The sequence below is a fragment of the Macaca mulatta genome, chromosome 8 (assembly GCF_049350105.2).
Source record: "Macaca mulatta isolate MMU2019108-1 chromosome 8, T2T-MMU8v2.0, whole genome shotgun sequence".
Lineage (NCBI taxonomy): Eukaryota > Metazoa > Chordata > Mammalia > Primates > Cercopithecidae > Macaca > Macaca mulatta.
In genome coordinates, this window is record NC_133413.1 from 112,345,001 (window position 1) to 112,369,035 (window position 24,035).

The 24,035-nt window shown below is 39.2% G+C and overlaps 1 protein-coding gene across 10 annotated transcripts in view; it reads right to left on the reverse strand.

Annotated features, from left to right (window-relative positions):
* Nucleotides 1-24,035, reverse strand: part of NCALD (neurocalcin delta) — a 443,361-nt gene that overhangs the window by 322,282 nt on the left and 97,044 nt on the right. For 8 of the 10 annotated variants that reach the window (XM_077942593.1, XM_028852247.2, XM_028852246.2 and 5 more), the window contains one exon: nucleotides 9,937-9,989. The exons of the other annotated variants lie outside the window; for them this stretch is intronic. The gene's annotated coding sequence lies outside the window, so the exon portion shown is untranslated. The remainder of the gene's footprint in view (nucleotides 1-9,936; nucleotides 9,990-24,035) is intronic. 10 annotated transcript variants of the gene reach the window in all.

A 24,035-nucleotide genomic window follows, 5' to 3' on the forward strand; every position in this document is an offset into this window, starting at 1 on the left:
TACTGCCCTTGCCACTGGCCCCAAATAGTTGCTACCCCCAACAGGCGTGGTGCCCAGGGATTAGCAATTATAAAATATCCAAGAATCTACAGTAATTATGACATCATAAAGTCTGAGCTTTTTAAATTTGGTTTTTTAATTAAAATTTTATTCTCTAGCTTTCGCTGTGACTTCAACTGTAAAAGTCTTTCATGAGGATTACATTGGTTAAATATAAACATGAGAATAAGTTGAGTGTTGAGCAGGAAAACAGTAACAGGAACAGAAAGAAGTTTAAGTTGTTCATTTGGGCCTTCAAATACACTTAGCCTGAAAAACCAGTAAGAGTAAAAAAACTGTCGGCCTGTGGGAAAGAACAGCAACTCTGGTAAGGCAAAATTACCTCCAGCACGGGGGTCTCTCTGACGTCTCCCTAGAGATAATAATTTTCCTTTACTTGAAAGTAATGAACAATTATCGGTGATGGGGACTTTCTCTTCTTCATTGTGTGTGTGGGTGTGTTTATACCATATAAGGTTACATCAGGAAACGCTTTGGAGGTCACTATACACACGAACCAATGAGCATCTCAATCATTTCTATGTATGTACAAGAAAGTTGATAATTTCAACCAAATGGTCTTCATAAATCCCATGAATTAGCTGTGAATTTCTTCAGGGAAGGATGCACAAGAGAAATGTCATGTCTGGTCCCTTTTTTACCATGTAGTCGAGGAGGCAAAGACAGACCCACAGGAAACATGGACAAGAGACATTGTTTGATCTCTCTTGACCCTTACTTACTCTTCATTTCTTTCTTGACCTCATGGAGTCCTCTTTGACTTCTACCCATCCACCATACCCATTAACCACTTTCTCCATCTTTATGGTCAACCCCTACTCCCCCAACACAGACACAGATACATCTTCGTCTCCTTCCTTCTGTGCCCAATCTGAGAATGTTATGAACTCTCCATGGATCCTCAATATTCTTCTCCTCTTATCTTTTCAAGCCTGGATCAATCCTGCATTCTTTACTCTCTGTTCCAACACTGATAACTCCAGGAAAAATGCTACACAACCTTATAAATCCCTTCGAGGAAGTCACGGGGTCTCACTTGAGAATGTTAATTTCCCAGTTAGGATGTAAGTTTCTTGAGGACAGAAACTGTGTCCCATACTTCTTTGTTAAGCCCAAGGGTACCCTTGAAGGCTCAATAAATATTTGATGCAATGAATTAATGCTAGAAATAAGGAACTAGAAAGGTCAGTGCTCATTTGACAATCTTATGTATAAAACTTTCCTACCTAGTTTATGTGTAAATAAACACATAAAGTAGGTATGTGCTATTCCAAAATAATTCAAAAACATAGCCTCAGAAGGGACTGCTACCTAAAAATCAGCTTGTAAAAATTATTCTGTGGATTTCAGAATTGTAAAACTCTTCAAACTTATTTTATAACTCAAAATATTTTCTAATTTAAGATCATCCTTCCTGTTAGTTAAAGCAGTGTATTGAGATCTTACTATACTGTATGAGAAACCACATTTAAAGTTTCACCAAATGGAAATTCATCTTCAGTTCATATTTGTATCTCTCCCATGGAAAAACAAAAGGGTCTTTCCATGTTAGTCAGAAAGGCAAATATCAAAGCAATCCTGAAATATCTCATTTCAGGGAGAAGAAAGTCAACATTCTTATGAGGCAATTGGCCACTGTGAGGTGTAAAGTTTCAATGGGACATTGCCCCGAAGGAGTCCTGGGTACTTTGAGTCCACACTGGGAATGCAGAATGCTTTTCCCTTAAGTCAGTGGCAAACTGGTCTCAGCTGTGTGGGGACCACTGCTCTGCCAAGCAAACTGTGCTGCAGGTCATGAACCTCATACCAGCTTGGCAGGAACAAGCCCGAATGTCGCCTGATTCTCCTACAAATGTAATAATATCCAACAAGCAACTGATTGGACAGCACACGATGTCATTTTCTCTAATTAAGGAACTCTCAAGAAAAACCAAAATAGCGACAGAGCACTGTCAGCAAAGCAATCAGTGGCGACAATTAGCTGTCAATTCCAACTCCTGGGCTGAGCCTCGGGTAGGAAGCCGGGCTAGTTGCTAAGAGTTTCCAAATCAGGATTACATCAGGAGTCAAAGACGACAAGGACATAAGGAGAGGCCAGAGCCTGCTATACACCAACAGCGCCTGCCTCAAACACTCCTCTAGTGCGGGGAGTAGCAGGATGTGTAATCACAGAAGCTACTGCCCAGTCATCTGCATTTGCTTGTTTGTTTGTGTCTTGAGAAGAAACGCAGAGGGATCTAATGATGAATCATGCAGTGAGCTTCTGAAACAGCTGAAGGCCTAGTGGCTGTGGTCCTTGCTGTTTATTTACCCTGAGTCACCCTTCCTCTTTTACCTGAAACAAGTCTACCCATTCTCTAAGATCTATAAGCAGTTCATCCCATCTCCTTTAAAAGGGCTTCACGACAACAAAACACACATGAATTTTCCCTTTTCTCAGCTCCCATAGCAGATCACCACATTGCAAGGTCATTAGTAGTAGGAGTTGAGTAAACATATAAAGCAACTAATATAATACAGTTGGCACAATATGTAATAATATATAACAATCAGATATGTTTATATATACACACGTACACTCACACACACACACATAAATATATACCCTCACACGCATACATATATAATTACTACAAGAAGCATCATTCTCTCCATCTCAACATTCCTACTACCTGGGCACATAAAACAAAATGTTTATCTTCTTGAAGCTACTAGAAGGTGATTCTTCCACCTCACTACATCCCTCCATGCTCCCTCAAGGGAGTGAATTGAATTGCTGAGCCTGAGAGTGGGTAAGTGCATGGTGGGCTAGGTACCTCCCCTTCTCTCTATTTCTAGTCTCAGCAGTACGTATTTTTCTTTTCCATGAAAGAAGATTTCAGCAATCGAAGTAATAGGAGGTGTCATTATAGATGAATCTGTTTATAATTTAAGCTCATTCTCCAATACAGCAGCACTGGTCCTACCACTAATCTGTAGCTCCTTGTTGGTCTGATGTCTACATTTAGTTCTCCATCCATAACAAGCCCAGCTCCAATTGCTTTTGCAGAAAGAATATGCCCAACTTAAAGATAAATTTCTCAGCCTCCTTTGCAGCTAAGGGTGACCATTGAGATTATGCCAGAATTCACTGGCCAGGGCAACCAGAACTCTTTACCTGGGCTGACTCCACCAGGCATGACCTGGTGCCCTTCTCTGGCTACCCGCTTGGAACACATATGTAATGGTCCCAAATTGAACAAGATATGTTTAAAAAAAAAATTAATGATGTTGCCAGAATGTTTTGACTTCATGTCTCTAAGTGGGGACAGGAATGAGCTTAAAATACTTGAGTCCAAAAACAAAAGGAAAGACAAAAGGAGAGCAGATGCTTTAATCCAGAAATCATGGCTAGCATTTTCTGTGGAATTAAAAGAAAAAGAACAGCTTAAGAATTTGGACAAATGTAAAATTAACCTTTATCAAGAGTTGAGAAAACTAGAATTTTGGCAGCACACTCCCTTCACTGAATAACAAGATACTCAAAGTCGGGAAGATTAAGAAGTTGAGAGCTCTTGGCAAGAACCTTGTCAGAGGAATGGGTCCTTGCTACGACCCTGTGAGCCAGGTGTTTGAATCATCAATAGCAACTCCATGCAGGAACGTGTTTCTTAAGCTGAGACCAATATGGAGAGGGCAGATTTGCCCTAGGAAGCAGGCTTCATGTGGGTCTCTGTCCATTTGGGCTGCTATAATAAAATACCATAGACTGCATGGCTTATAAGCAACACTTATTGCTCACAGTTCTGGAGGCTGGGAAGTCTCAGATCAAAGTGCCAGCAGATTCGGAATCTGGTGAGGGTCCTATTCCTGATTTATAGATGGTGCCTTCCTGCTATGTCCTTACATGATGGAAGGGGCAAAATTCCCATAGGTTTCTTTTATTAGGGTATGAATTCCATTCATGAGGGCCCCACTTTCATGATCTAATCACCTCCCAAAGACTCTCACCTCTTAAAACCATCTCTTTGGGGGTTGGGTTTCAACATATGAATCCTGGGGGGTATACAAATGATCCCATCATAGCAATAGGTCTAAAAGGAAATCTCTTTATGAGAGAAAGCACCAGAAAAATCCCTGCTACAAGAAAGAGTTTTTAAATGCTAGGAGCACAGAGCTCAAAAAAAAAGTTTAAAAGTAATAAGTTTTAAATAAGCATATCAATGATAATTGTTCAATTAAATTGATAATTTAACTAGAAAATGCATTTAAAATGTCTTAATTCTGTGCACTGTACCCCCCACCCCACCAGGTTATCCTTACAGTAGAGTTGCCTTCACAAATATTTTGACTTTGAAAGATTTTAATGTCATTAAATACAGAGTCGACTACAAAAAACACAGAAACCATGATTACGTAAAACACCGCATCTAGTACATTCTAGACATTCTAGTACACAAGAATCACTCAGGGATCTTGTTAAAATGCAGATCCTGATTCATCAGGTCTGAGATAGGACCTGTGATTCTCCATTTCTAACAGGATCTCAGTAGGTGCAGATGCTGCTGGTGCCTGGACCACCCCTGGAATACCAAGGGTGTAGACGGTTAATATAACCAAGCTGAAAGTTGAAGTGATGCTCCCAAGATGGCTAGGAAATCAGTAAGTTGTGGAATTAGACTGATGCACTTCTCGACCCATAGACATTAGTAGTCCTTCTTTAAGATCTTTAACTGTACACCCCTCTTCTGAGAAGCTGCAAACTTCTCCAGAATGCCCATTCTACTGTCTCGTTTTTGTATTTTTTTCATTTTTCTCCCATTTCATCACCCTGTCTTGAAGATATTTATGGCAAGGAGAAGCCAATCTTCCTCTCTCCCTTACCCCAGACCTCAGAATAAAGCTATTCTATTGCAATATTCCTGCCATTGTAGTCATATATTTCTGCAAAGGAACAAAGAAAAATGCCAAACACAGCCAACCTAATAAAAGAATAAAATTTAAGTCCTCTCAGTTTTCCTATTAAATTTTAGATTGTGGTTTTATTGCCTTCTTTTGATTCGGTTTCCATTCATTTTTGACTGGCAATTGTATTTACAACCAAAATTTTCCTTTAAGCTAGTGACTCTTAAAAAGTTGCGACACAGTTCTACATCCATGTAAGATACAGAAAACCACAGAGAACATCACTGTCATCCTAACAACAAGAAAAGCTTCATAATCAACAAAATCATATTTGTATTGAACCCATTAGAGAGCTAAGGACACAAGGCAACCAAGTGAACTAAGTTTACCAAGAGTGGCATGCCCTTCCAAGGAGAAAGGGGTCACACAAACTGTCCCCTTTGGCAGGGCACAGTAGAAAGAGGCAGCCATCATGAAAGCAGGAATAAGAAAACAGCTAAAATGTTAATGAATTTCTAAAGGGCAAGTGTGGGCAAGTATGACAGTATCCCTGGGAGCCTCAGAAACATGAGATGAGCCCCAGCTCTCTCTCAAGCTTTTTCCTAGGGTTCCGCAATGAACACTCATTAAAAAGAAGAAGGGTGGGGCTGGAGACTGGGGAGTTCTCCTTTTAGTAGGGCAGAGGCAAGTAACTCCTTCTACTTCCCAAACTTTATTTCATATTAAGCAAAAGCTTTCAACAACTGGTAGAGGACCAAAACACCTTCCTAGCCCCAAGGTCCAAGCAAAAATCCACTGATTCTTGGAAAGGGGTACAAGCAAAAGCCTGCCATCTGCCCTAAGGGAAGGACAAGAAACTTGCAGGTCCAGGATCCTGTGCTGACACAAACAAGAGGTCTGTTACCAGTGAGGGAGGGGCAGGAAACTCTCTCCCACACAAAACACTCCACAGATACAAGGCAAAGGTTGGCTGCCTTGAAGAGAAGCAGGAACACTAACAAAGCCCCAGTCCCAAGGCCCAGAAACATAAGGCCTACCTAAGACTGAGGCTGGCCCAGTTGAACTGAGAACTCACCACCACCACCACAGCTTTGCCTAGTACAATGAACAAGAGCAATCTACTGCTAGCAGAAGAGCACAAACATGGAGAGAGAGGTCCCCTTTGTGGAGCAAGGGTGAAGAGTCTGCTGAAAACTGAGGATGGAGCTTAGACATGTAGAAAAACATTCTGGCATGCCACTGCATAAGGTCACTGCAGTCCACCATTGGAGAACTTTGGAGTCTGTTACGCTGAAGGTAACTACAGCAATCACAAATTCATCTCCACCTAAACTCGATACTAATTACCAATCTTGTTGTTAACTACTAACAAGATTGACTCAACCCTTCATATCAACAATCTTACAGAAGAAAAAGTATGCCCAATTCTGAGTAGCAATATTATTTACTTTATTATCTACTGCTGTTCTACAAACACTTTCCAAAATGCAATCAAAGTTACAAGACACTCAAAAAAGCAAAAACAAAAAGCCCTCAACTCATTGTCAAAATAAAGCAATCAACATAGCTAGAAAGAGAGATGGCCTGGATTTTAGAACAATCAGAGACTTTAAAATAGCTATGATTAATATGTTAAAGGCTTTCATAGAAAAGGAGGATAAAATGCAAGAAAAGATAAAGGATCTTAGATGAGGGAGGGAAAGTATAGAAGATAAACAAACTTAAAGATAGATTAATAGAAACTTTATCCAAGTTGAAATCAAAAGAGAAAGAATATTTTTAACAAAAAGATGATGCAAGAGCTGTCAAACAGTATAAAATGGTCTAATATGCATATAATTAGAGTACCAAAGAGGGGAGAGAAAGATAGAGGTGTCAAAGTAATTAAAATGGGGAAAGAGCAGCTTTTTCAATATGTGATGCTGGAAAATTTAGACATCCATATAAAAAGTTATTCTTGACCCTTACCTCACAAAAGACATAAAAAATGACCTCAAAATGGATCATATAACTAAATATAAAGCTTAAGCTTTAAAATTTCTAGAAAAAATAAGAAAATCTTTGCATCCTTCATTTTAGCAAAGATTTCCTAAATAGTACTTAAAACTACTCTTCCAGGCTGGGTGCAGTGGCTCACACCTGTAATCCCAACACTTCGGGAAGCTGAGGCGGGTGGATCACCGGAGGTCAGGTGTTTGAGACCAGCCTGGCCAACATGGTGAAATCCCGTATCTACTAAAAATGCAAAAATTAGCTGGGTGTGGTGGTGGGCACCTGTAATCCCAGCTACTTGGGAGACTGATGTAGGAGAATTGCTTGAACCTGGGAGGCGGAGGTTGCAGTGAGCCAAGATAGCGCCACTACACTCCAGCCTAGGTGACAGAGCAAGACTCCGTCTCAAGAAGGAAAAAAAAAAAACAAAAAAACAAAAAAACTACTCTTCCACTTTTAAAAACTGATAAACTGAAATTCACCAAAATGTAAAACTTTCTACTCTTTGGATGATACTTTTAGGACTTTTAAAGAAACAAACTAGACACTGAGAAAAAGTATTTGCAAAGCACATATTTAATAAAGCATTTGTATCCAGAATATATTCTAATTAGCTACATATCATTAAGACAAATAATTTTTAAATGGGTGAATGATTTGAACAGACACTTTATCAAAGAAGATATGCAGATGGCAAAGTAGCACATGAAAAGGTGTTCAATATCATCAGGGAAATGAAAATTAAAGCTATGATGAGATAACACTATACACTCAAATTGCTAAAATTACAAAGAGTGATAATACCAAGTGCTAGAGAAGCTATGGAGCAACTAAAACTTTCTTATATTGCTGATTGCAATGTAAAGTGGCACAGTCCTTTTGGAAACAGTTTGGGGGATTTTTTAAAATAATGTTTAACATATATTTGCTATGCTTTCCGTATGATACAATAATCCCACTCCTAGTAATTTATCCAAGAGAAAGGAAAACATACGTCCACACAAAGGCCTGTTCATGAATGTTTGTAGCAGCTTTATTCCTAGTAGCTAAATACTGTAAACAACCCAAATCTTCATCATTTGGTTAATGGATAAACTTGCGGTATACCACACAATGGAATTCTTCTATTCAACAATAAAAAGGAACAAACCACTGTTACTTATAACAGCATGGATGAATCTCAAAAAAAAAAAAAAAAAATACTCCAAGTGAAAAAATCTGAAACAAAGGCTGCATACTATATGATGCCATTTATATATTCTGGAAAAAAAGAGAAAGCAGAGAGCCAAATCCAGATTGTGGTTGTCAAGGGCTACAGGTAGAGGGAGTAGATTTACTACAAAGGTGTACATTTTCAAGTGTTTGATACATTCTACCTCTTGATTGTGAGGTAAAACAATGATTACATACATTTTTCAAAATGTATCAAACCATATATTTTAAGAGAATGAATTTTCCATGTGTTAATCATACCTCAGTAACCCTAACCAAAATAGACATATAGTGCTATGGCAAAAGAATGGGGCTTGGTCAACTGGATCTTCACATGGAAAAAAATTAATCTTGACCTTGTACTTCACACACCATGTACAATGAAATCAATTCCAGACATATTATAGATTGAAATGTAAAGGTAAAATAATATATGAAATTCATAAAATAATGAACTTTTGTTCATAAAAATGAGTAAAAAACCACAGAAAAAGAGATGATATTTGTAACACATATATCCTACCAAGGATATATCTAAAATATATATTATTAAAAATGCCAATAACTCAATAAGAAAGACAATTTAATTTTTAAAACAACCCAATGTTTTCACATTTTTAAGACCCAAAGGGGCTTCTCACAAAACAAGATACCCAAATGGCCAATTAATATATGAAATGGTGCCCCACCTCATTAGTCTATAGGGAAACGCAAATTTAAACAATATGATGCTCTTACACACCTACCAGAAGAGCTTAACTAAAAAAAAATTAAAAAAATAAATAAATAAATAAATAAATAAAAACAGAAAACAGGTGTTTTGGAAAATATGTGGACTAATTAGAACCCCCATACACTCCTGATTCTGATTATAGTATAAATTTTTTAATTGATGCAACCATTTTGAAAAGTTTGATAGTATCTACTAAAGCTGAACATATACCTGCCTTATGATCCAGAAATTCCCCTCCTGCATATGTATTCAACAGAAATATGTATATGTAACTGAAACCATAACAAAACTGACTCAAGAAGAAATAGAAAACCTAAATAAATCAGAAAATAAATCAGTTAGTAAAATTTCTTTCCTCAAAGAAAACATCTGGCCCAAACTGTTTTACTGTCAAGTTCCAGTACACATTTAAATAGCAAGTAATTTCAGTATTTTGAAAACTATTCCTGACAAGGAAAATCACAGAAAGATTTTAGTCAATCTCATTTATGACTAAAACTTAGCAAATTGTATCTAGCTAAGTATAGAAAAGATAACACATCATTACAAAGTTGGTTTTATCTCAGCAATGCAAGGTAGCTTAACATTAGAAAATCCATTAATGTAAACTAAAATTAACAAATGAAAGCATAAACATCATTTGATCATCTCAGTGGATATAGAATAGCATTTAATAAAATTCAACGTATATTTATAATAGAGACTTTTAGCAAACTGGGAATAGAAGAGAACATCTTAAGGTGATAATGAATATTTTTAAAATACTTCCATCAAATGAATGTACCATAATTAATTTAATACAATTTACCTACTATTGGATATTTACATTCTCTCCTTTTCATTTTGTATTATTTTACTATCATAATGTATGCTGTGATGAACATTTTTATGCATGTCAAGTTACCAGTGCCTCAATTTCCTCATGTATAAGATGGAAATAAGACTCAAAAGGCTAAAATGAGGATTACATAGAATGTTAGGTTTATGTATGTCTTAGGGAATCTTGGGAGAAAAGTGTTGTTTACAAACCTAAGAAAAACTTGTTCTATACTTACCTGGTGTTGGATCTCTCACAGCACACTGCAGGCTCAAGTCAGAAGAAATCACTCTGTCAAAAATAAAATTATTGTCTTAGCTTATCAGGAACTAGGAAGAATAATTAAAAAGTCCAAATACATCTAACAGAGTTCTGTTAATATATATAAAACACAAATTTTAAGTCTTAGCATTGTATCACACTTTAATATGCCACTATTTCTTTCTTTATTATTGGTTCTACATTGGTTCTGATTGCTTCTAAAATCAGAATATAATATCTGCAGAATGCAATCAGTGATGGGGATTATTGCTTGCTCCAAGATTTCCTTGTATCATTTGCTATTGTCCTCTCATCCCACTTCCATCCCACTAATCAAGCGAGTATGACTACTACCATGCTTGCTTCATCTGACTGTGATATATAGCACTTCAGTTTTGCACAGTAGTCAGAGTGATCATTCTAAAATTTAAGCATAACACTCTTCTCCTGGAACCCCTTCCACAACTTTCTCTTGCCCTGTGGATAAAAGCCAAACTCCTTGCCATGACATCTAAGGTACTTCATCATTTAACATCTGCCTACTTCTGTAGTCTCATCTCTCATCTCTGTACCATTGCCTGAGCTCCAGCTACTTCACACTTCCTTCAGTTCCACCTCACCTCTTGCCAGCTCCCAGCGTTCATACACGCTGCTCCCTTGGCCAGGACTAACTTTCCTCCTTCCCCACTCACCTCCACCTGACTAACTCCTACTTGTCCTTCCATTCTCCACTTAAGTGTTGCTCCTCCAGTCAAGTCATCTGCTGCACTTGACCATCTTAAGTTCATTTATTAACACTCCCAAAGAACACTGCACTTTTTCTTTTGTAACATCATATATACAAATACATATTCAGTATTTCTTGTCTTCCTTGTGAGTTCACAGATCATGTCTGTGTCTTTCACAGCTGGATCCTCAATGCCTAGACCAGGACTGGTCTTACAGAAGATGTTTAATAAATATTTATTGAGCAAAAGAATTAATAGAGACATCCTCAGTCCTTAGCTTTCCAATGCATCTTTTGATTCATATTGATAATTTAATAAGCTTCCTACCATATTTCATTAATTAGGACTCACTGATTGTAGAAACAATACTATTTTATATACCAATTATAAAGAAAGAAATGGTGGCACATTATAGTGTGATACAATGCTAAGACTTAAAATTTTTATTTTATACATATTAAAAGAGCTCTATTAGACTTTTTTTTTATTTTTATGATGCCCATATAAAAGGAAAATATAAAGATATAAGTGAAATAAATTGGCTTAGGTATTCACATTCAGAACCACAGCATTAACAGGGCACCAAGCTGAGATGGGTGGAGGTCAATGAGCCCACAGCCTCTAGCCAAGCCCTGGCACCAGGTGCCTCCACCATGGAGGAAGAGATACTTTCTGACCTTCCACTAGCCCAGTAAATGACAGTGTACTCCCAGCAGAGACTCTTCTCCCTAACTACTTTTTTGTCCTATTAAAATATCATTTTTTAAGGATACAGTTTTTTGATACAGAGAACTTTCTTCGGCATGCACCATCACATTGAAGTAGAGAGGACAGGAGTGCCAGAGGTCTCCTAATCCCCATCCAGCACTCTAGGACTCGGGATATCAGGTTGGAAATACTCAGCCATGTCTGGGAACATGAGGAGGAAAGAGACACAACCAGAAAAGCCATAGCCCTCATGTGACTCAGTTTCCTCATCTGTAAAATGGACATACAGAATTAGATGATGTATTTGTACAGGGTCCCAGCAGAAAAGAGATGATACTCTCAAATGGGAGCTTTAGTGCAGGGGACTATTTACACAGTGTGACTATTTACACAGGGTTAAGGGAACCACCAAGAGGGGGTGATGCAGGTGCCTCCCATTGGCCAAATCCAAATAGAAACCAGAGGTCAGGGGGCCCATTGATGGGATCCATGGAGACCAGCCTCCCTGGATCCAGAACAGTGTGGAAAAGGAGGAGGGTGGGTCTGAAAGGACAAATGGAGACTCCCCAGCACAGATCATCTCTGAGTCCCCACAGAACAATCCAGTTCTGGATAATCCAGTATTCTATGATCATTTCAATAAAGTGTTAAGCTTTGCAACAGCAAGAAGAGATTTATGTTTATTCCAAAGACTTAAGGAAAATCCACCAGGATGCAATTTTTCATCATTCCATGTGCTTAGCTCAGATGACAGCACTCTCTTGCAGTTTTTGGAAACGGTTCAGATTGAGAACACCCCACTATACAGACCCTGTTTTTCTCTAATTGAGCTCTTAAAATGTAGGGGCATTCTGTTTTGATCTAGTATTGATGTGTCCCCTCTGCTCTCATCCTCCAGATCCTTTTCAGAAACAGGTTCTTGCAGTGTCCACTACCTCACAGAAAACAGGTTCCAGCAAGAGCAAAGCAAAGGCTTTGGCTTTCTAAGCCAAGCCCCTAGAGTCTCAGAACATAGTCAACATGATGAACTAGAGCCATACTTACCACCCCTCCCACACATCCAGACCAGAAACCATTCTTTTCTGCTGCGAGAAGGTATGGAGAGAAAGGTAGAACTGTGTAGTCATAGTGGTTCCTGAGAAAGAGGCTTCTGGTGAATCCATTTCCCCCCATCCAAGCCAGTAAATGGTAAGCACCACATGTGTTTTTGTCCTCTTTCCCCCTCACAACTCATTTTTAAAACTCTCATTCTTTCCCTTGACTGGGCCAGTGCTCCAGGTATCACCCACCCCATCACACACCCTCCCTTCAGTGACAACCAAGTCCCATTAGCACTCCCAAGTCATGGGGTGCTTGGTCCTAGGGCCAAGGTATGAGATTTGTCATTTCAAAAATCAAAGATCCTTTCAAAAATTTCATTTGAATAAATAGCTGCTTCTAAAGAAGTTCCTAGCATCACCCGCCCTAAAGGCCCAGGCAGTGACACTGACCACAGTTTCTAGTATCTGTTCTTTCCTGAATTTAGAGATGATGCTATGCTCCAAAGCACAGAGGGTTTTGTTGTAACCATTATACTGAAGCCCAACTAGGCAATACTGGCCATTAGAGAGAGGTCATACTGTGCCGTGAAAGCGCTCTTAGAATAGAGAGGAATCACACTGGGTTAGAACGAAAACTCATTTAGAATAAAACAAAAATAAGTTTTCAGAAAAAAAATCTCTATTTTTCTTTCAAATGAGTCAGATGACTTTTATAAAGTGAATGAAGACTCTCTGATTTCTGGCAAAAATAAATAAATAAATAAATAAATAAATAAATAAATAAATAAAAGGAAGAGAGAGGCTGCCCATTCCCCAGGGGGAATCTAGCAGGGGCAGGGAGTTCGGTATGTTGACCTTGACCAAATTGTGTAATCTCTCTGTCTCATTTTTCTCATTGGCAAAAATGCCAGTGATTTGGATTAAAACAGTTATCGAGGTCCCTTCCAGTTCTAAGAATATATGGCCTTCAAGCTAGGAAAGGGGCTTTCCACTTCCGAGACCAAGGATTTGCCATAGAAAAATGAAGCAAAAAAGGAAGGTCTGCAATTATCAGCCAACCAAGGCTCTAGTCTGACAAATAACAGAAAAGAAGTGTTGTGTGGATCTTGTCATCAGGGTGGCTTGACCCGTCCTAGCTGTGTTTCCATCTCAATGATACAATACAAATGGGCTATTCCAGGCATCTCAAGAATGCCCCAACCATAAAAGGAATTCTCCTAAATGGCCCCTCTGTGACATTACGCAGAACTTCTCTTTACATGGCAGTTTCACCCAGCTTCAGATTCAACTCTAGATGAAAATATTACAATTGGATGATTTGACAAGTGCTGAATCTAATCCTTGTTGCTCTTTTGCCAGAGTTCTTATAGAGAAGAATGCCAGATGTTGTACTTGTATATTTCATGGGTAACTGAATGGGAAAAAAACAGAACACAGCAAACCTAATTGTGACATTTAACTGCTTTTGAAAACCCACAATATAAACATACCAGAAATACCATATTTTTAAAAAACTGTAGCAAAGTCAAATGTCTCTCAAACACACACAAAAAAGCCTGTCATGAGTAATTCCGAATAAAGCAATCTGTCAGTTGTAAAATGCAAGTACTCCTTTATAAATAGTTTGCATGCTTCCAACTTGCTTAATAAATACCATGTTAATAGATCAAAAATATTCAGAGAGAACATCTTCAAGCCCAGAAAACATTAACTAATCAGTTGCTTATGTAACATCAGGCTGGATCTCCCTTATCATTTATTGGGTACAAATCACATTTATCAGGGGCACTTATCGGGGCAAATCAAAACACCATCGATTGCCCAAAACAATTCCTTTTCTTGCTATCCTTTTCCACTCATCACATAGCCAGGAGCCTGAACACCATTTAATACTCCACTTCCTCCTCCTCTCATCAATAACCAAATCCCGCAGATAGTGACTACTGAAGAACTTTGTCTTCTGGTCTCCACCCATTTCCATTGCCTTAATTAAGCCTTCGTCCTCTACCTATTGGACAACTGCAAGATCTTCCAGCCTTCAGTGTCTTCAAGTAATTCATTCATCTTTGAGATTTCTCTTTCTTAAATACACTTTTGATACATCACCCCTCTGATCATACTCACCCTTCAATGGCTCCCTGTTGCTTCTAAGAAGAATTCAAAATTCAACACGATGTCCTCCCTCACATCCCATATTCCAGCCTTGTCAAGTTGTTTTGCTTTCCAATTATCAGGATACTTTGTTCTCCATGTCCTAACAAACCAACTGCTCCCCATCCCAACTCCAAAAGAGCCCATGTAACGATTATGTTTTTTTTCTTTTTTCAAGAGGAAAACTTCTTTCCTGGGCCCTGTATGACCTGTCCCTTGCCTCTCAACTTGAGACTACCCTCCTCTCGGGCTCAACTCTAGCTGTGCCAGCCCTCTGTAGGTTCTGCTTCCTTCCTCAGTGGAGACATTTCAACATGGAGACCCCTTGCTAGCTACTCTTCATTCACCTAACTTGAACTCATTCTTCAGGTTCATTATTTGACTCAGGGTCAATGTGACTCTCCCAGTCAGACCTCCCATCATGCCCACCCCAAAAGGAAGTTTGGTCTTTGCTACATGCTCTTCACTATTCTTTTCCTTCATTGCATTTATCACAACTCATGGTTATATAGTTAATATTGAGGTTATTATTTCAAAGCTCATCACCCACAATGAGTACTCACATCTGTGAAGTAGAGATGGTTCAGGTTCAAAGTTCATCCCCAGAGGCTAGCACAGTGCCTAGTACTCAATAAAAGTTTAAAAATCAATGAGTAGTAGCTCCAGCCTTACTCCATGTGTACATAATATTCTGTTGTCCCCAACCATGCAGATAGAAAAGTCCACTGCCTCCCTAGCAACTCACCTGTGCCCTGAACAGAATTAAATTGGAGTACCCATGATACATAATGCACTTCCATCTTATTCTTTTTTCTCCTAGACTACAAACTTCCTGTGGGCAAAAATCATGTTATGTCTTTGAAGCATGTGGATCCTTAAGTATAACAAAAGGTGTGCAGAGGGGGAACGTATGTCTACAGCTATACATTTTGGGGGGTGCCACAAGAATAACAGTGTATTAGTCCATTCTCATGCTGCTATAAGGACATACTTGAGACTGGGTAATTTATAAAGAAAAGAGGTTTAATTGACTCACAGTTCCACAGGGCTGGGGAGGCCTCAGGAAACTTATAATCATGGTAGGGGAAGCAAACACATACTTCTTCACACAGCAGCAGGAAGGAGAAGTATGAGCAAAAGCAGGGAAAGCCCCTTATAAAACCATCAGATATTGTAAGAACTCACTCACTGAGGGTAACTGCACCAATAATTCAATTGTCTCCCACCAGATCCCACCTACAACACATGGGAACTATAATTCAAGATGAGATTTGGGTGGGGACATAGCCAAACCATATCATTCTGCCCCTGGCCCTTCCCAAATCTCATGTCCTCACAATTCAAAACACAATTATGCCTTTCCAACAGTCCCCCAAAGTCTCAATTCATTCTAGCATTAACCCAAAAGTCCAAGTCCAAAGTCTCATCTGAGATAAGGCAAGTTCCTTCCATCTATGAGCTTGTAAAATCAAAAGCAAGTTATTACTTCCTAGATATAATAGAGGTACAGAAATTGGGTAAATGTAGCCATTCCAAATGGAAGGAATTGGCCAAAGCAAAGAAGTTAAAGGCCCCATGCAAGTCTGAAATCTAACAAGGCAGTAATTAAATTTTAAAGCTCCAAAATAATCTCCCTTGACTCCATATCTCACATCCAGGTCACGCTGATGCAAGAGGTGGGCTCCCATGGCCTTGGGCAGCTCCACCTCTGTAGCTTTGCAGGGTACAGCCACCCTGTCAGCTTCCTTCACAGGTTGGTGTTGAGTGCCTATGGCTTTTTCAGGCACACAGTGCAAGCTGTCAGTGGATCTACTATTCTAAGGTCTGAAGAATGGTGGCCCTCTTCTCACAGCTCCACTAGGCAGTACCCCAGTGGAGGCTCTGACCCCACATTTCCCTTCTGCACTACCCTAACAAAGGTTCTCCATGAGGGCTCTGCCCCTGCAGTAAACTTATGCCTGGACATCCAGGCATTTCCATACATCCTCTGAAATCTAGACAGAGGTTCCCAAACCACGATTCTTGACTTCTGTGCACCCAAAGGCCCAATACCACGTGAAAGCTGCCAAGGTTTGGGGCTTGCACCCTCTGAAATAACAGTCTGAGTTGTATGTTGTCTCCTTTTAGCCAAGGCTGGAACTGCAGCAGCTGAGATGCAGGGCACCATGTCCCAAGGCTGCACAAGGCAGGGAGGCCCTGGGTTTGGCCCACAAAACCATTTTTCCCTCCTAGGCATCCAGGCCTTTGATGGGAGGGGCTGTTGTGAAGGTGTCTGACATGCCATGGAGACATTTCCCCATTATCTTGGTGATTAACATTCAGCTCCTCATTATTTAAGCAAATTTCTGCAGCAGGTTTGAATTTCTTCCCCCAAAATAGTTATTTTCTATTGCATCATCAGGCTGCAAATTTTCCAAACTTTTATGATCTGCTTCCTCTTGAACACTTTGCCACTTAGAAATTTCTTCCGCCAGATACCCTATATCATCTCTCTCAAGTTCAAAGTTCCACAGATCTCTAGGACGGGGCAAAATGCCACCAGTTTCTTTGCATAGCAAGAGTGACCTTTACTTTAGTTCCCAACCAGTTCCCCATCTCCATTTGAGACCACTTCTGCCTGGACTTCATTGTTCATATCACTATCAGCATTTTGGTCAAAACCATTCAATACATCTCTAGGAAGTTTCAAACTTTTCCATATCTTCCTATCTTCTGAGTCCTCCAAACTGTTCCAATCTCTACCTGTTACCCAGTTCCAAAGTGGTTCCCACATTTTTTTTACAGCAGTGCCCCACACCTAGTACCAATTTACTGTATTAGTCAATTCTCATGCTGCTATAAGGAGATATCTAAGACTGGGTAATTTATAAAGGAAAGAGGTTTAATTGACTCACAGTTCTGCAGGGCTGGGGAGGTCTCAGGAAATTTACAATCATAGTGGAAGTGGATGCAAACACATCCTTCTTCGCACAGCGGCAGGAAGGGGAAGTATGAGCAAAATGGGGGAAAGCCCCTTATAAATTCATCAGATCTTGTGAGAACTCATTCACTATCCAAAGACCAGCAACATGGGGGTAATTGCCCCCATGATTCAATTACCTCCCACTGGGTCCCTCCTATGACACATGGGGATTATGGGAACTGTAGTGTTTCAAGATAAGATTTGGATTCTGGATCCCAAACAAGTTTGAGGAAATTTGAATATGGACTATATTTGAGATGATTTTGTGAAATTATTATCTTAGGTGTAGTAATGATATTGTTTACATAGAAAAATGTCCTTATTTTGAGGAGCATGTAGAAGTATTGAAGAGTGAAGTATCATGATATCCTCATCTACATTCAAGCGGTTCAGGAAAAGACTGAACAGTTATGCATACATCTTACTTAAACACAAAGTTGAGTCTATGTGTATATACAGGAAGAAAGCAAGAGAAAGAAAGCAAATGTAGCAAAATGAAGAGAGTATGACTATGTACTATTTTCTATAACTTTTCTGTAGGTTAATTTTTTAAATAAAAAGGAATGCAAGTAAATAAAGCAAGCCTCTTTCACATGTGAACTAAATATTCTACACAATGCCCAAGTATGCTCCTTTGAAGTTCTAAATGCACTAGCCACTGAGGGGGAACAATGCCTGCAGCCTTCACGTAGGGAAGGATTGTTTATCAAACCCTGGGGGATCCCAACCTTCTGATGGGAAAATAATAGCCCCTGGGCAGTACCATTAGGAAGACTATCTCTGGGAGGAATAAAAACTAATCTGGTTAGCATTTCCTGATGACCCAGGCAAAGTGGTCCCTGCCCCAACACAAGCCAATCTCTTTTCTGCTAATTCCTTTGCCCACCATATGTGAATTACACTGCTCTTTGTGTTAAGTGACTAGAGATTAAAAGATGAGCATGATGCAGCCCCAACCTTCTGGTCATTTGTTCCAAAAGTGACCATTTAATTATTGTCCAAACCAAGATAATTTTGAGAGTAAAAGGAGGGTACTAACCAGACAAGGTGCTGAGATAACAGGTATAAACTGGGAGTGTCCCAGGAAAATTTGGATGTATGGTTGTCACTCCAGAGTGGTGACAAACACATAAATAATAGCAAAAACAGCTAGTCACATAACAAAATAATATAAAGAAACTGTCATGAAGACATTGCCTGGGAATTCAGAGGAGTGATATTTCTTTGAAGGAATCAGGAAGGACTTCATGGAGGAGGAGGAATGATAGGATCTCTGCAGATACAGATAGAAGAGCAAGTCATTCTGGATAGAAGAAACTGTGTGAGCAAAGACCAAAGTAGTAAAATGTAGGGTATACCAGGAAAGTGGAGGCAACTAAAATAGCTGATCTGAAGAGATGTCTATAGGAAAGACAGGGAGATGGGCCTGGAGAGGTAAAAATGGAATCATGGTGAAAAGTGTATAGTTAATCCAACAGGCAACAGGAAGTCACTAAGTGTTTTTGAGGGAGACAGGAATAAATCTGTGGAGGGCCCTGAATGTCAGGCAAAAGACTTAAAGCCAGAGAATCAGATCTTTTACAGAGGGAAGGGTCTTCTACAATAGAACTCGTAAGTGAAAATCTATATTACTCAGCCTGCAAACATGAATGCTATAAGCCAAAATAAATTGTCACAGACATTGATGTCATAAGCTTTTCAAAATCACCTTTATTCTTTCTTGTGAGTGATTCTGTTTCATGTGCTGGGCCAAGTATTACTTCTCCTGTCAATGTTTCATCATAAAAACCTTCACGGCCCTATTTCCATAAAGTCACTGTCACAGTAACAAAAATGAGAGAGTTAAAATGTTCAGAACTGCCCAAGCTAGAGATAAAAACCAAAAACACAGCATTCGAGCTGAAGGAAAAACAGGTCACTAAAAGGGGAGGGATGCGATAAGCTTGCGGTCAGGATGCGAAATTACATTTTGAAGGCACAGCTCACTTTAATGCAAGTCCTCCTACTGCACGCAAAGAAGCCTGAAGCACTCTCACATTTAGTAAGATTAATTATATTATTCCTAAAGTTTATTTATAGCTCTTTACTGGGTTGCATAGAAAATTTCAGGGGTAAATGTTAAAAGGCAGGTTTTCAACTATTTTCAATTTTATTCCAGATATTTGACTAGACAAGAGCACATGCCTCCTAAAAGAATAAGTTATTCTAAAGAAAACTATTCATATCAGATCTTTCCGGAAAAGGTGAACAACACTGGTGAGGCAATCTCATTTCCAGAGGAGAATGGCTCAACAGGAAGCCAGCGTTCTGGTCTCTTAAGACAAAGCCAGCAATATTTGTAAACAGAAACCATGTATTCCCTTTCTATAGAGGGTGTGCCCCACTCTTCAAAACATATTCCCTGGTCATGTAAGGCCATGAATAAATCAGAGAAAGGCCTGAGCTGGAGAAGTAGTTCTTGATTTTTCAGTTCACAAGAGTTTTATATCCACAAAGAACATCCAAGAATAACATCCAGGAAAAAACAAACAGAAGCCAACTTTCAAAGGCTTCCACTGGTCAAAGATGCAATAATTTGAGCTTTCAGAAAGATAACCGCAATTAAATGGAAGCCATTAAAAATGCTTAAGTCCACAAGTTCACGTATGTATATAAACCTTTGGAGGATGAAAGAGAACCAACTTATTATTATGAAACCTGGTCAATAAAAAGAATCAAATATTTATCTTGTCTCTCTGTATGAACTATATCACTGGGTAACCAAAAAGTAAATAAGGGGCTGGGCACAGTGGCTCATGTTTGTAATCCCAGCACTTTTGGAAGTGGGCGGATCACTTGAGGTCAGGAATTCAAGACGAGCCTGGCCAACATGGCAAAACCCCATCTCTACTAAAAATACAAAAATTAGCTGGATGTAGTGGTGCACGCCTGTAATCCCAGCTACTTGGGAGGCTGAGGCATGAGAATCACTTGAACCCAGGAGGTGGAGGTTGCAGTGAGCCGGTATCACGCCACTACACTCCAGCCTGGGAAACAGAATGAGACTCCATCACAAAAAATAATAAATAAATAAATAAATAAATAAACAAATAAATAAAATATAAAGTAGATAAAGGGAAGCAATTCTTTGCATCCCAAGTGATAAATGCAAAAAAAATGTCAACGTGGAATATCATCATCTTAGAAGCCCCAATAACTAAATGAATCTAAGCATTAACCATTGTTAATATTACAAAAAGACAAACAACACAAATGTTATCTGCTTCCTGATGGAAAAACACATCTATAATCTTGCCAAACGAATTGCACCTGAGTTTGATCAAACCTCAAATTCCAGCCACCACGCTGCAAGAAATACAGAGGAACACAATGAAATGTACCATAAGATTGCAATCAGCAAAATCTAGCCTATGAGAAACTCTACAAGTCAGAAGGCTGAGTTCATCCACAGACAAATAATAAGGAAAAAGAAAGGGATGGAGCAGGAATGTACAAATTAAAAGAATGGCATATCAACATTCATTAAACAAGCAGAACTAAGCTATAGTATCTAGGGATGCATAGCTGGGCAACTGACATAAAAGTCCAGGTAATGGTTACTTATAAAGTGAAGGGGGTTATGAAGGAGATGGTCACACAGAAGAGACTTCTAGGGAGGCTGGTGAAGTTCTCTTTCCTGGCCTGAATGGTAGTTACAAATGTGTTTGCCTTATGGTCATTCACTATGTTACATATTTGATTTGCAGTGGGGGTTATATCTGTGTTTTATTTTATAATGATGTAGTTTGATCTAAAAAGAGTAAAGAAAAATATCTCCATCAAACTCCTTGAAAACATGAAAAATCTGATCACTTTCAGAGGTATAACAGGTAAATAAGGCAATAATAATTCCTATTAAAGGAAGGTGAGCCAAAATATATTCAATAAATTGCTATGATCAATATTAGAAAAATGTTAGCTAGGAAGAAATAGAATTTGAGTATGAAAACATGAAAGGAAAGATGTTCATTAATCATAGAACCCTGCGGCCTCTGATCTCCCTGTGATCCCTGGAGGTGTAGTTCATTTCCCCGTGTACAAAAGGGGATTGTGTCCAAGCCTAGAGTAAGCCCTATGTAAGAATCATGGCTTAGAGTACTAGAGTTTTGGAGCAAAACCAGCCTCTTCTGCTAATTTTCTCTCTCTGAGTAAGAGCTGCTGATTTTTCCCCTTGAAAGTATATTTTCAGGCTCTTGTGAAGACAGAACTCCTGCCCTAGGACACTAGATGACCATATGAGCTTTGCTGCCCACCATAAACTAACAGGTCATCATTTAATCCACCAAACCATAAAATCAGCTAAGTGAAGTCATCCTCTGTCACCAAGTGGAAGTGGTATATAAGATGGGTCTGTAGCAAGTCCTATGGATACAAGTAAGCCATATGATTCGATGGCTCAGATTCCTATGGCCACCTACTCCTGATACATTGCTGCCTCTCTCTCAATCCACACCTATGGCTTCAAAAGGAGTTCCCTGTAACCAGACGATGATAGGGGAAAAAAAGACTCGGACACGTTTTGCATATGAGACTCCATTATACATCAGCAACAGCTAGAAGCAGGCTGTTATATATCCACTCAGGGGTGGCCCTGAAAACTAGTAGAGAGAGAAAATCCTCCCAGTTGGTAGAACTTCATAACACATCTGGATATCTGTTTTGTCTAGACTGAAAGATGGCCAGAAGTACAAATCTACACTAACTCATACATAATGGATAATGATTTGGCCAGATGGTCATCGACTTGGAAAGAACAGAATTGAAAATTGCTAAAAAGGAGGACGGAGGAATAGGCAGATGGATGACCTCTTGGAAAAGGCAATGAGTGGGAAATATTTGTATCTCATGTGCATGCTCACAAAAGGACGTCCACTGCAGAGAAGGCTGTCGATAATCAGGGGGACAAGATAACATATTCTGAGGATGTCAGCCAGCCATTTCTTCCCAGCCACCCTAGTAACTTCTCCATAGATTTATCTTCTGAGTGGTCATGACAGTAATCAAAGAGTCTTACGTGTAGGCTCACCACAGTGAATCTGGCTAGCACCATTACTGTGTGTTCACCCTGTGAACAGCAGGGGCCAGCAATGAGTCCAGGTGGACTATTTAGCCATGCTATGGTGGGTGAACTACACTGGATTCTTTCCATTATGAAGTGGGCAAAGATTTGTTCTCAGGGAAATCAACATTTCCTCTGGATATGGGTTTGCCTTTTGCAAGTACCACCAATTACATATTTAGAAAATGCCTTATTTACCATTGTGGTACCACTTACGACATCACTTCTTATTAAAGCGCTAATTTCACAACAAAAGAGTGCAGCAATTGACTTGCAGCCACAGAATTCTCTAGTCCTGCCATATACTCCATCATCCAGAAGCAGCTGACCTGGTAGAATGATGGAATCACCTACTGAAGGCTCAATTGTCACTAACTGGGAGGTAACCTCTTGAAAGTTGATGGCACTATATCTTACAGGATGAAGTACATGCTTTGAATCAACAACCCTTAGAGAGTGGTATTCCTCCCGTATCTATAAGACATGGGTTGGAGAATCAAAAATTAAAATGGGAGAGTCTATTCTAACTATTATGCCTAATACGCTAGTCACAAAAATGTTGCTACCTGTGCCTAAGATTTTGGGCTCTGCTCATTTAAAGTTATTCATTTCCCAGAAAAGAAAAGCCAGCTGCAGAAACCAGAATGGTTGCACTGAACTAGAATTTGAGATTACCACTTGGTCATTCAGACTCCTTAAGCCATTGTACAAACCAAAATGGTTCTACTGTGCTAACTGGGGTCCCAATTACTAAGCTAAAATAAGATTGTTGCTGGATAATGGGGGCATTAAGAAAGATGTCTGTAATCCAGAGGATTCTCTGTGGTGACTTTTTACTTCCATGTCCAGTAGTAAAGTTAATAGAAGATTTCAATACACCAACAAAGGAGGGATGACTAAGGACACAGACTTTTCAGGAGTAAAGATTTGCATGAGCCCTTCAGAAAAAGAATCCTCACCAACCAAGGGGTTAAAGAGAAAAGCACATGGGAGTTGATAAGGAAAGAAAGAAGACATATAGATATATAAAAATGTAAATCCTACATCTTTCTTTCTTGCTTGCTCTCTCTCTCCTCCCTCTAAATACACACACACACACACACACACACACACACACACAGCTTTGTGATCAGTTACAGAAGTGAGAACTATAGCAACTATGTATATTTTCTTCCTTGTACATATTTGTGTATAGAACTCACTTTCGCCTTTTTCCTTTCCCCAAGTGTGTCTGTTATACAAGGAGTGTGTCATATAAGTTAACTACAAACTAGGTGGTTAACTTTACAATTTAGTCTTGTAAGTTACATGATAAATGGGATTTTGATTAATCTGTAAGGGGAATTAACATCATCAACATATAAATGTAAATGCACTGACTAATGGCAT